The 13470-nt window shown below is 56.0% G+C and overlaps 1 pseudogene; it reads right to left on the minus strand.

Moving 5' to 3' along the window:
- Positions 1 to 11985: 11985 nt before the first annotated feature.
- LOC119339228 lies at positions 11986 to 12941 on the minus strand (annotated as a pseudogene).
- Between the last annotated feature and the right edge of the window lie 529 nt (positions 12942 to 13470).

The raw sequence follows: 13470 nt of genomic DNA on the forward strand, positions 1-13470 counted from the left end.
CCCTATGCCTCAGTCATACGTTCTATAAAGTATGCCATGTTATGGACCAGACCTATTGTATACCTGCCCTGGTTTGGCAAGGGAGTACAATAGTGATCAAGGAGTAGATCACTGGACATTGGTCAAAATTATCCTTAGTGGAATAAGGATATGTTTCTTGATTATGGAGGTAACAAGAGGTTCGTCATAAAGGGTTACGTCAATGCAAATTTTGACACTGATCCAGATGACTCTAAGTCTCAATCTGGATACATATTGAAAGTGGGAGCAATTAGCTAGAGTTGTCGGCGTCCTGAGAATGGGGGTCCCCAGACTTGCCTGCCTGTGGCCTGCGGCGTGGCTCAAGGGGTGGCCCAGTACGGCCCGTCTTCATCAACTCAAGCTCAAGACCCTCGTGAGGGGCCAAGCCTCGGGGGCGGATGACGCAAGGCTTCCTCAGGGACGGCCTCACCAGGCAGGCTCACGAGGTGGCGGAGAGATCAAGGCAGGGGTACCTCGCGAGGTGCTCGTGATGCAAGCCATGACGATCGAGACCAGGCGGGCGCCAGGCAGGTGCCAGCCTGTGCAGTGTCCTTGTTTCCTCTTTGGTGCAAAGGGAGCAAGCATAGGCGTGGAGTACCGAGGCATCAAGCAAAGGTTACCATATCGATGCAACAAGACCAAGGCCAGCAGAGCGGCAGGATGGAGGTCACGGTGGAGCCCAAGAAGGCGTCATCGCCAGTGCCTTGGGCAGTCGAAGACCAACTTTAGTCAAGATAACTTGTACTAGTTGTTCCCCTTCAAAATGGACATTGTTGGCTCCCTTCCCACTCAATATTTGGGAAGAGGACCAGGGCCTCTATAAATAGAGATAGCTATCACCGTAGAGAGATCATCGGATCCAGAGATAACTTCATCTAGAGCCTAGAGAGATCCACCCAAGTAGGACACCGCACCAGCTCAAGAACACCTCTCGCGACGTTGTTCCTCCTCTATACTGTTCATCATCAGCCCCTGAGGCAATCCACCACACCTCAAACTAGAGTAGGGTATTACACCACAACGGTGGCCCAAACCAGTATAAACCTTGCGTCCCTTGTGTTGTTCATCGAGTAGCTTAAATTCACAGCGAGGCGTTGGGACGTGGATCGGTAGGGGGAAGATCTTTGTGCGCACCATAGAGTTCGAACCTTAAGGGTTTTGCCGGAACCCCATATCCGACATTTGGCATGCCAGGTAGGGGTGCACCGGAGCCCTCCCTGCCGTCGACCCGCTCTCCATCAACACCGCGCTTCGCCCTCATGGCGGACAACGCGCCGCCTGCTCCGGCTGCCGACGTCGGCACTGGGGGCAGGGGGCTCCGAACCTTGGCCCCCGCCTTGCGACAGGTGCAGTGGCCGAACAAGTTCAAGCCAGAGATGCCGCCGCGCTACGATGGCGCGATGGATCCACTAGCTTTCATGTTGGCATATGAGGAGGCCATCCTCAGGGGCCGGGGCGACGACAGGGTCATGGCTAACTAGTTTCCTATGGCCCTCACTGGCGTTCCACGCATGTGGCTGCTCCACCTGCCAACGGCTTCAGTGGCCTCCTGGGAGGAGCTACGCGACCTCTTCCTCACCCATTATGCTGCGTCGGTGCCCCCGGTCGTCGCAGCTCCCCTGGGCGGCTCGCAAGCGCCACCCTCGAGCCACCATGTCAATCCATTCATCCGCCAGATCAGCGCCGCCCTCACGCGCCACGAAGCTCCTCCGGGATGGGTGGCACCCAAGGCCGACTTAACCTTCAGCTTGGATGATCACCCCGCCAACACCGCCTGCTCGGGTGCGCTCCCGGTGTTGTGCACTCCCACCATCTGCTAGGTGGCCGTCACCAGGACCCTCATCGATGGAGGTGCCGGCCTCAACGTGCTCTCGATGGAGGCCTTCAGCCTCCTCCACGTGCCGCTGGAGCGACTCCGACCCAGCAAGCCCTTCTCGGGCGTCGGAGGCAGTTCCATCGGCTCCCTGGGGCAGATCCGCCTCCTGGTGACCTTTGGCACCCACAAAAACTTCCGCACAGAACTGGCCGACTTCGACATCGCCCCCATCGGCCTCCCGTACAATGCCATCGTCAGCTACCCTGCCTTGGCCTAGTTCATGGCAGCGACTCACCCGGCCTACAACCTCATGTAGATGCCCGGGAGCAGCGGCATCCTCACTGTAGCTAGAGATACAAAAGATGCTCTGTAGGCGTTCAAGCACACCTTCAAGGCGGCTGCAGTGGCGCAGCCCACCAGCGCCGACACCCTCAAGGCCAAGGGGGCTGCACCAACCAAGAAGAAGCAGTTGTTCACCCAAGACAAGGCGTAGACCAAGGAGGTACCAGTCGATGAGGATGGATCCTCTGGCGCCACCTTCACCATAGGCACCAATCTCGACCCCGAACAAGAGGAGGCTCTAGTGAAATTCCTGGGCACGAATAAGGAGGTGTTCGCATGGGAACCCAAGCAGCTAGCAGGGGTCCCAAGGCAGGTGATCGAGTATCACCTAAACGTGTGCCCCAATGTGTGCCCCGTGAAGCAGAAATCAAGGCGGCAGTCCACCGAGAAGTAGGCCTTCATCATCCAAGAAACCCGCAAGCTAGAAGCTGCGGGTGTCATTCGCGAGGTTCGCTATCCTGAATGGTCGGCGAACCCTGTTGTTGTGCCGAAGAAGGGAGGAAAGGAGCGCATGTGCGTCGACTTCACCAACCTCAACAAGGCCTGTCCTCAAGATCCATTCCCGCTCCCCCGCATCGACCAAATCGTCGACTCCACCGCTGAGTGCGACCTATTGTGCTTCCTGGATGCCTTCTTGGGCTATCACCATATCAAGATGGCGATAGAAGACATGGAGAAGATGGCCTTCCTGACCCCGTGCGGGGTGTACTGCTATACTTGCATGCTGTTCGGGTTGCGCAATGCGGGCGCAACCTTTCAGCGACTGATGCATATCGCCTTGGGCCGGTAGCTCAGGAGAAACGCCGAGGCGTATGTCGACGACATTGTGGTGAAGTCTCGGGAGGCAAAGACCCTGATACAGGACCTGGAAGAAACTTTTGCGAGCCTTCGTGAAGTGGACCTGCGGCTCAACCCGGAGAAATGCGTGTTCGGAGTTCCTTCTAGCAAGCTTCTGGGCTTCCTCGTGTCCCACAGAGGGATCGAGGCTAACCCAGAGAAGGTCAAGGCAATTGAAGACATGAGTCCGCTGCACACCCTCAGGGAAATGCAAAAGCTCACTGGGCGAGTAACTGTCTTAGGGAGCTTCATCTCCAAGCTGGGGGAGCGTGCCCTGCCCTTCTTCAAGCTGATGAAGAAGAACGACCCATTCGAATGGACTCAAGAGGCTGATGAAGCGTTCCAAGATCTCAAGAAGTACCTGACCAGGCCTCTGGTGATGGTGGCTCCACGCCCTCAGGAGCCCTTGGTGCTCTACCTCGCCGCCACACCCTACTCCGCCAACGCAGCTCTGGTGGCGGCTCAGGAGGAGCGCCGGGTCAAGGCCGCATCGGCCGCAACCCCGACCGCGGCAGCTCAAGGCCAGGAAGGCCTCGCGAGGGCCACGGCCTCGGAAGATGGGGACCAGCCTCAACAGGAAGACGCCTCCGGGGCTGAGGGGACCTCACCAAGCAGTCAGGAGCCGGGGGCTCTAACGTCTCAGGAGGCGCTCAACTCTCCGGAGGGTGCGGGCTTCGTCGGCGCGCCCACCCTCGTCGAGCATCATGTGTATTTCGTTAGCATGGTGCTGCGGGATGCAAGGGCGCGGTACCCCATGCCCCAAAAGCTCTTGCTCGCGCTATTGGTGGCCTCTTGGAAGCTGCGGCACTACTTCCAAGGTCACCCCATCAAGGTCGTCTCAGCCTACCCATTGGAGAGGGTGCTTAGGAGTCCCAACTCTGCTGGAAGGGTTGCTGAATGGAACATCGAGCTGCAAGTATTTCAGTTAGAATTCAGCACGACCAGAGTCGTCAAAGGAGTCGCACTTGCAGATTTTGTGGCAGAATGGACAGAGGTGCCAGGGCTCGAGGCAGGCGAAGATCGGTCGCTTTCCCCGGGAAGCAAGGCACCAGACGGCTGAGTTATGCACTTCGATGGAGCATTCTCGCGACATGGCGCAGGGGCCGGCGTAGTGCTTATATCCCCCATTCAGGACAAGCTCTATTACGCCGTGCAACTCTATTTCCAGCAGGGCGAAAAGGTTTCCAACAACATAACAGAATACGAGGGCCTCATAGCAGGCTTAAAGGCCGCGGTTGCACTGGGGATGAAGCGCCTCATCATCAAGGGTGACTCACAGCTCCTCGTCAACTTCTCCAACAAAGTATACGAGCCCAAGGATGAGCACATGGAGGCGTATCTTGCAGAGGTGCGCAAGATGGAAAAGCAGTTTTTGGGGCTGGAGCTGCAGCATGTGCCTCGTGGCACCAACCAAGAGGCTGATGACATCGCCAAGAGGGCAACGAGGCGGCTGCCTCAGGAGCCTGGCATTTTCGAGGAACGACTCTTCAAGCCCTCGGCAGCACTGTCACTATCAAGCATAACGCAACCTCGGGAGGAACTCCCCCAATCGCCTGCCTCAGGAGCTCCGGCCTATGGTCCGACCTCAGGAGCACGCTTGCTCCTGGCGCTAGAGCCTCATGAAGGATGCTGGATGGTGGAGCTCAAGGATTACCTGATGCAAGGGACTTTGCCAGGGAAAGAAGAGGACGCGGAACGCGTGGCCTGGCAGGCCACGGCCTACTGCAACCAAGATGGGGAGCTCTACCGGAAGCGGCCAAATGGTGTTTCCCTGCGTTGCATCTCCAGGGAACAGGGGAAGGAGTTGCTGACAGACATTCACGGCACAGACTGTGGGCACCACTCGTCATCAGAGACCCTCATCGGCAAGGCATTTCGCAGCGGGTTTTATTGGCCTACAGCACTCAACGACGCAATCGAGCTGGTGAAGGCTTGTGAAGCCTGTCAATTCCATGCCAAGCAGATTCATCAGCCAGCTCAGGGCCTGCAAACCATTCCACTCTCATGGCCATTCGCAGTTTGGGGGTTGGACATTTTGGGCCCATTTCCTTGGGCGCCAGGGGGCTATCGCTACCTCTACGTCGTCGTTGACAAGTTCACCAAGTGGGCGGAGGTGGAAGCTGTCTGCACCATCCCAGCTGGCTCCGCAGTCAAGTTCACCAAGGGCCTCATGAGCCAATTCGGGGTGCCTAATCGCATCATCACCGACAACGGTTCGCAGTTCACCAGCAATCTCTTTAAAACATATTGTGCTAACCTTGAAACGCAGATATGCTATGCTTCGGTGGCACACCCTCGGAGCAACGGCCAGGCTGAATGCGCCAACGCAGAGGTCCTGAAAGGCCTCAAAACCAGGATCTTCAAGAAGAAGTTGGAGACCTGCGGCAGGGGCTAGTACGACAAGCTCCAGACCGTGCTATGGTCCATCCGCACTACCGCCACCAAGTCGACCGGCGAAACCCCATTCTTCCTCGTCTATGGAGCAGAGGTGGTCCTCCCTCACGAGGTAAGGCGTCGCTCCGCGCGGGTCCTGGCGTTTGACGAAGCGTAGCAGGACGCCATGCGGGGGATGGATCTCGTGCTGGGGGAGGAACACCATCAGGAGGCCGCGCTACGAGCAGCAAGATACCAGCAGGCGCTGCGGCGGTACCACTGCCGCAACATCCGCCCCAGGACTCTCGAGGTAGGTGACCTCGTGCTCAGACGGGTGCTCTCCAGGGAAGGGCTACACAAGACCTCGCCCATGTGGGAGGGCCCGTTCAAGGTTGTTCATGTTTCCAGACCTAGCGCCGCGCACTTGGAGACCCAGGAAGGGGTGCCCATTCCGAACGCGTGGAACATTCAGCACCTCCGGAGATTCTACCCTTGAAGTAAGACCCATTGCCTGTAAAGAAGGCCCGGTGCCTGTGAAGAAGGGCCTAGTGCCTGTAAAGAAGGCCCAGTGCCTATGAAGCTCACTGCCCCAAGAAAACGCCCGGTGCCTGTTAAGAAGGCCAATGCCTGTGAAGCTCGCCACCCATGACACTCTCACGTAATAATGAGTTGGGGCTGTACACGCCCCGGAGTCTTCAGAGTGCCGCCCTTGGGACTCAGGGGCTCCCGCCCACGCCCAGTGGCAGCACTTAGCTCCGCGCTGGTGAGAATACGTCAAAGACTAGACTAGGTGTCGGACGCGGCTTTTCATTTGCTTTCCGCAATTGGCTTGTTTACCCTTGTCTGAAACACTATTGGAGTTGCTTCTAGTGTTGTTTGCCGGCCCCTGCCCATGATTCTCTGTCTCTGTTTTTTGCCTAACTCGTTCTCTCTTTTGCAAGCCTCGCGAGGGGGCTGCACGGGCGCCCTCGTGAGCACCTTCTTGCCTAATTTCATGAGGCTTCCTCACTCAAGTTTACAGCGGGAGCACCCCTCCCGGTCCATGCCCCACGGGCATCGCGATGCAAACGCAGGACCTAAGCCGGTCACCCTCGCGACAAAGGTTCGAAAGCTATCCTCCCGACTAATTTTTGCAGGCCTCAAGACGCCCGGCGAGGCCTCAGACAGGTACCTCGTGAGGCAAAAACTACAGCGAACCCCCCAAGCTAAGTTGTTCCTACGCACAAGCACACAGCCGCAACACCATAACATAGCACGGGAATGGCAGAAATAACATGGTAATTAGGGGTAATAGTCTTGCACGCTCCTGCGGGGCTCCATACTTCTCTCTCCCTCTCAATGCAGGAAAAAGAGAAAAACAAAATAAATGCAGCGCGCCCCGTGTTGACTCGCGGGGAGGGATCCGCACCGCCCTCCCGAGCTCAATCAGACTCCTCCTCGCGCTTTCCCGAGGTGCGATGACGGGTTGACCCGCTACCACCCTCGAAGCGGGCGTGGCGGTGCGGCGGCTGGTCGCGGCCACCGCTGGAGGAGCTGTCACCTAAGGGGGAGCCGTGAAGCTTGGCGAGCTGCGGACGCTGCCAGGAGTGGGCTCGCCTTCATCCTTGTCACGGCCGTTGCCAAGGCCAAGCACCCGGTCGCCGTCATCGTCTTCAAGGCAGCACCCGACACAGCGGCCATCTTCTCCGAACACCCTCACATAGAGGGTGGCGTCGCCATCGAACTTTAAGTGCAGGGTGCACCGCCGGCCCAGGCCACGCGCGTTGGCAAACGTCTGCCAGCCGCGGGCGAGGGCCAAATTTCCAGCGACGGAGATCTCCACCGCGACCCAGGAGGCTCTGCTGCAGCAGCCATCCGCCTGAAGCCAGAGCCCGCCAGGGGCACCGGCTGGCAGTTCGCAGGCGAAGAAGCGGGGAAGCTGGAGCCAGTTGCCGGCCGGATCCGCCGACCACACGACAAACTCCGGCAACACCTCTGCCGAGTGAAAACATGGATGGGGAGGCTGCGCGGCCACGACGCGTCTTCCCCCGCCAATCGAGCGGCCTTCACCGCGTGAAGGACCACCATTGCGATCACGAGGAGCCACTGCAGGAGTCGCGGGGCGCTTGCGGGGTAAACCCCGGCCGCGCTTGGGCGGAGGAGAGCCAGACCCTTCCTGGTGAGCCTTCCCCTTCTCTGCGGCCGAGAGCCTCTTTGTAGGCGCCATGGGGCATGGCGAGCGGCTAGAGGAAGGAGGAAGAAGAAGCAGGCGGGGAAAGGGGAGATGAGCAACAGGGGCTCGCACCCCTCCACATTTATAGTCCGGAGGAGGCCAACCGTCGGCCTCCATGATCGCAAGTAATCATGACCCATTTTGCATGCAGGGACTCATCAAATCGGGCAGTTGCCGAGGCAGCGTGGGGAAGCGGAGACGCCCACGTCCAATCAACTGCCACGCGGCGACCAAGGCCGCGGGCAGTTAGGACCCGCGGCGCTCTGCACTTACCCTTTCGCTTAGCTGCTCAGCCAAGTCCAAGCGCGCCTTGGGCCTGGGGGCTACTGTCGGTGTCGTGGGAACGGGGGTCCCCAGACTTGCCTGCCTGCGGCCTGCGGCGTGGCTCAAGGGGCGGCCCAGTACGGCCCGTCGTCATCAACTCAAGCTCAAGACCCCCGCGAGGGGCCAAGCCTTGTGGGGCAGACGACGCAAGGCTTCCTCAGGGACGGCCTCACTAGGCAGGCTCACGAGGTGGCAGAGAGATCAAGACAGGGGTACCTCGTGAGGTGCTCGTGACGCAAGCCATGACGATCGAGACCAGGCGGGCGCCAGGCGAGTGCCAGCCTGCGCGGTATCCTCGTTTCCTCTTTGGTGCAAAGGGAGCAAGCGCAGGCGCGGAGTATCGAGGCATCAAGCAAAGGTTACCATATCGGTGCAACGAGACCAAGGCCAGCAGAGCGGCAGGATGGAGGTCCTGGTGGAGCCCAAGACGGCGTCATCGCCAGTGCCTTTGGCAGTCGAAGACCAACTTTAGTCAGGATAACTTGTACTAGTTGTTCCCCTTCAAAATGGTCGTTGTTGGCTCCCTTCCCGCTCAATATTTGGGAAGAGGACCAGGGCCTCTAGAAATAGAGATAGCTATCACTGTAGAGAGATCATCGGATCCAGAGATCACTTCATCTAGAGCCTAGAGAGATCCACCCAAGTAGAACACCGCACCAGCTCAAGAACACCTCTCGCGAGGCTGTTCCTCCTCTGTATTGTTCATCATCAGCCCCTGAGGCAATCCACCACACCACAAACTAGAGTAGGGTATTACACCACAACGGTGGCCCGAACTAGTATAAACCTTGCGTCCCTTGTGTTGTTCATCAAGTAGCTTAGATTCACAGCGAGGCGTTGGGACGTGGATCGGTAGGGGGAAGATCTTCGTGCGCACCCTAGAGTTCAAACCTTAAGGGTTTTGCCGGAACCCCATATTCGCCAAGAGTAGCTCCGTGCAGAGCATTGAAGACAGAGAATATTTGCAAAATACATACGGTTCTGAATGTGACAGACCCGTTGACTGAACTTCTCTCACGAGCAAAACATAATCATACCTTAATACTCTTTGGGTGTTAATCACATAGCGATGTGAACTAGATTATTGACTCTATTAAACCCTTTGGGTGTTGGTCACACGACGATGTGAACTATGGGTGTTAATCATATACAGATATGAATATTTGTGTTAAATCACATGATGATGTGAACTAGATTATTGACTCTAGTGCAAGTGGGAGACTGAAGGAAATATGCCCTAGAGGCAATAATAAAGTTATTATTTATTTCCTTATTTCATGATAAATGTTTATTATTCATGCTAGAATTGTATTAACCGGAAACTTAGTACATGTGTGAATACATAGACAAACAAAGTGTCACTAGTATGCCTCTACTTGACTAGCTCATTGAATCAAAGATGGTTAAGTTTCCTAGCCATAGACATGAGTTGTCATTTGATTAACGGGATCACATCATTGGAGAATGATGTGATTGACTTGACCCATTCTGTTAGCTTAGCACTTGATCATTTAGTATGTTGCTATTGCTTTCTTCATGACTTATACATGTTCCTATGACTATGAGATTATGCAACTCCCGTTTACCAGAGGAACACTTTGTGTGCTACCAAACGTCACAACGTAACTGGGTGATTATAAAGGAGCTCTATAGGTGTCTCCGAAGGTACATGTTGAGTTGGCGTATTTCGAGATTAGGATTTGTCACTCTGATTGTCGGAGAGGTATCTCTGGGCCCTCTCAGTAATGCACATCACTATAAGCCTTGCAAGCAATGTAAGTAATGAGTTAGTTGCGGGATGATGCATTACATAACGAGTAAAGAGACTTGCCGGTAACGATATTGAACTAGGTATTGAGATACCGACGATCGAATCTCGGGCAAGTAACATACCGATGACAAAGCGAACAACGTATGTTGTTATGCGGTTTGACCGATAAAGATCTTCGTAGAATATGTGGGAGCCAATATGAGCATCCAGGTTCCGCTATTGGTTATTGACCGGAGATGTGTCTCGGTCACCCGTAGGGTCCGCACGCTTAAAGTTTGATGACGGTTATATTATGAGCTTATGTGTTTTGATGTACTGAAGGTAGTTCAGAGTCCCGGATGAGATTGGGGACATGACGAGGAGTCTCGAAATGGTTGAGACGTAAAGATTGATATATTGGACGACTATATTCGGACATCGGAAAGGTTCCGAGTGATTCGGATATTTATCAGAGTGCCGGAGGGTTATCGAAAACCCCCGGGGGACTATTGGGCCTACATGGGCCATAGGGAAGAGGGAAGGCAGCCCAAAAGGGGCAGGTGCGCCCCCTCCCTATAGGGGGTCCGAATTGGACTAGGGAGGGGGGCGCGCCGCCCCTTTCCTTCTCCTTTTCCACTCCTTCCTCCCCCCTTCATTTTCCTAGTTGAACAAGGAAAGAGGGGAATCCTACTCCTACTAGGAGGAGGACTCCTCCCCTCCTTGGTGCGCCCCAAGGCTGGCCGACCTCCCCACTTGCTCCTTTATATAAGGGGGCAGGGGGCATCTCTAGACACAACAATTGATCCCTTGGATCTCTTAGCCGTGTGCGGTGCCCCCCTCCACCACAATCCACCTCGATAATAGCAGTGCTTAGGTGAAGCCCTGCGTCGGTAGAACATCATCATCGTCACCACGCCGTCGTGCTGACGGAACTCTCCCTCAAAGCTCGGCTGGATCGGAGTTCGAGGTTCGGTACTTGATCGGTTGGATCGTGAAGACGTACGACTACATCAACCGCGTTGAGCTAACGCTTCCGCTTTCGGTCTACGAGGGTACGTGGACAACACTCTTCCCTCTCGTTGCTATGTATCACCATGATCTTGTGTGTGCGTAGGAATTTTTTTTAATTACTACGTTCCCCAACAGAGGCCGCCCGCGCGTACGACGCGGCGACGTGGCGCCTCCAGAGGCCTCGCGCGCAGATGAACTTCCATGATGTCTGGACGCGCGAGCAGGCGCAGGCCGTCACCCCTCCGCCTCTTCTTATAACAGACCAGGACCGTGAGAAACACCGTCGGCGGCAGCGCCGCCTCCTCATCGCTGAGGAGGATGAGCGAGCCATGGCAGAGTGGCGCTGGCGCTACTCGCAGGACGTCGCCAACGAAAACGCCTTCTGGGCGGAGAGGACGGCAAGGCGCCGCGCGGAGCGGGCGGACAGGCGTCGGCGGAAGGCACTCGCGGAGGCGCAGTGTGATCTCGTTAACGTAGGCGGGGAGTCAGTTCTTCGACTCAGACGATCCTCGTTGGGAGGACACGTGGCTCTCTACCTCGGACGACACCAGCGAGAATGATGATGACGACTCATAGTAGGTTCTAGTTGCACCGTAGTTTTTATCTAGTTGCAGCGTAGTAGTTTTTATCGTGTTGGACTAGTTTTTTTATCTATCTATGCTATGATGAACTAAGTACGCATTGTGAAATATCTATGTATCATTTTTTTATCTATTTTTAATCTATGTATATGTTTTTTTATATTAGTCCGGAGTGCATATGTTGTTTGTGCGAGAGCGTGCGCAGTATTTTTGCAGCGCCTGCTGGACCTACTCACGCGCGCTAAAGTTTACAGCGGCCGCTGGAGCCATCGCTCGGTGCCGCGCCAAAACAGGCATTCGGCGTGCTGCATATGCTTTTTTAATGCATATGCTTTTTTAACGCGCCGCGCGTTGGGCGGCTGCTGGAAATGCTCTAAGTTAATATAATTATTTTTTCCACTTCCTGTTTTATTTGTGTAGAGTTTTTCATCTAGAACTAATACTTGTATATGGAAGTTCAATTGAAGCATATGAATTTCCCCAAAATTGTTTGTGCATATAATTACATAATTAAACAAGCAATTTTCACTTTCATTAGACCCAAACAGCGTTGCTACAGAGATTAATTCAAATTAAATACAGTTGACATGATTCATGCATGGATGAGTTGACCATGAAATTAACAAAAGAATGCTATCCTTCAGCAAAATAAATAATTTCTGAAGAACAGATAGTCGCACATTTGTGCTGCAACTTGTCGAACCTCAAGCCAATTTGCTTAGAGTTTGGGTTCGATGTATAGCTTGTGCCTGCACATAGGGCACGTCTTGCTCTCCACGAGGACGCGCTCCAAACAAGCGCCATGGAAGACGTGGGGCTTGCCGCACCCGGGCCACGCGGCGAGGTCGTCGCCCTTGAGCAGCTGCAAGCAGATGGCGCAATCCTCCCCGGCGGCGACGACCCTCCTTCGCTTCGCTGGCCGTTCTCCGGCGTGTGTGTCGTCGATGGCGGCTTCGTCTTCAACATTGGCTTCGTCTTTGTAATGGCCGCACCGCATCGGCACCGGCAGGTGCAGCTCCATGCCTGTGAAGCGCCCGGGCCACGGCTTCTCCGCCATACGCTCCAGTGCGGCGCGCATCCGCTCCACGCGCTCTGGCCTACAGTCCGACCTCCGGAGGATGCCGACGTCGACGAACACCTCGACGCGCGCGGCGCGCGGCAGCACGCTCACCTGCGCTGCCAGGCTCGACCATAGCTCCTGGAGCTGCTCTCTGAAGTCACTGGGGTATATCAGCCGGACAAGAGACGATCCGGCCCACGCCAACGACCTCGCCGTGTGGTCGCCGGTGGCGATGAACCGGAGCAGGTGCGCCTTGGTGTTCCCTCGCGCTACCTCGCCGTCTGATGATGCCGAGAAAGGGGCGTAGCGGTAGAGCACCAGGATCTGCTTGCCGTAGGCTTCTTCTTGGTCCTCCACGGCGGCGACCCGCATGCAGCCGGCCGTGCACCCCGCGGCGGCGAACCACGGCGCCGGGCCTCCAAGAAACCGGCCCTCGGGGACGTACTCCATCTGTACCAGCACGTCGTCGCCGGGGCAGCGCATATCGAGCTCGTCGTCCGCCGTCCCCGGTTCAGGCGGCATTGTAAAAAAAGGACACCGTGTAACCGAACGACCGCGTGGGCAGCGGAGTCAGCCTCCCGGTCCAGCGAGTCCAGCGAGAACTCCTGGTTCATCAGCGTCGTGGACCGCAGCCTCACGAGGGGCCTGTCTGCCGACAGCACGAACCTCTCCATCTCCTCGCCGGTGTTGGCGTGTACGGCCACGCGCACGCTCTGGCTAGCTCCGACTGCCGCCCGGTCGACGAGCTCGGCGATGGTGACAACCGCCTGCTGGCTGGCGCTCAAGGGAAACCTCGTGGACTCGCCGCTCCTGAGGTCCCTGAACCAACTCTCGGCCTGCGGCCGCAGCGCCATGCCCGATCGACTTCAGGGATTAGGGTTTAGACTTTAGACTTCAATTAGAGAGATCTCGTGGTGTGTTAATGTAAGCGCCATGCCTGCTGCCGTCTTGTGATTATATTGACTGATCTTTTGCCGACTCCGAATTGAGTTCTGGGAGGAATATATCCAAGTTCAAGTCGGTCAACTTTCCGTTATCCAACGCACAAGGCAAATATCAGTTCAACTCAAAATGGACCGAAAGAGACTGGTTTAGGTACTAGTCGGCTGATTTCTAATTTTGCATCAGCCGATTTCCGATCCA

Source organism: Triticum dicoccoides, chromosome 7B, assembly GCF_002162155.2.
Source record: "Triticum dicoccoides isolate Atlit2015 ecotype Zavitan chromosome 7B, WEW_v2.0, whole genome shotgun sequence".
Classification (NCBI taxonomy): domain Eukaryota; kingdom Viridiplantae; phylum Streptophyta; class Magnoliopsida; order Poales; family Poaceae; genus Triticum; species Triticum dicoccoides.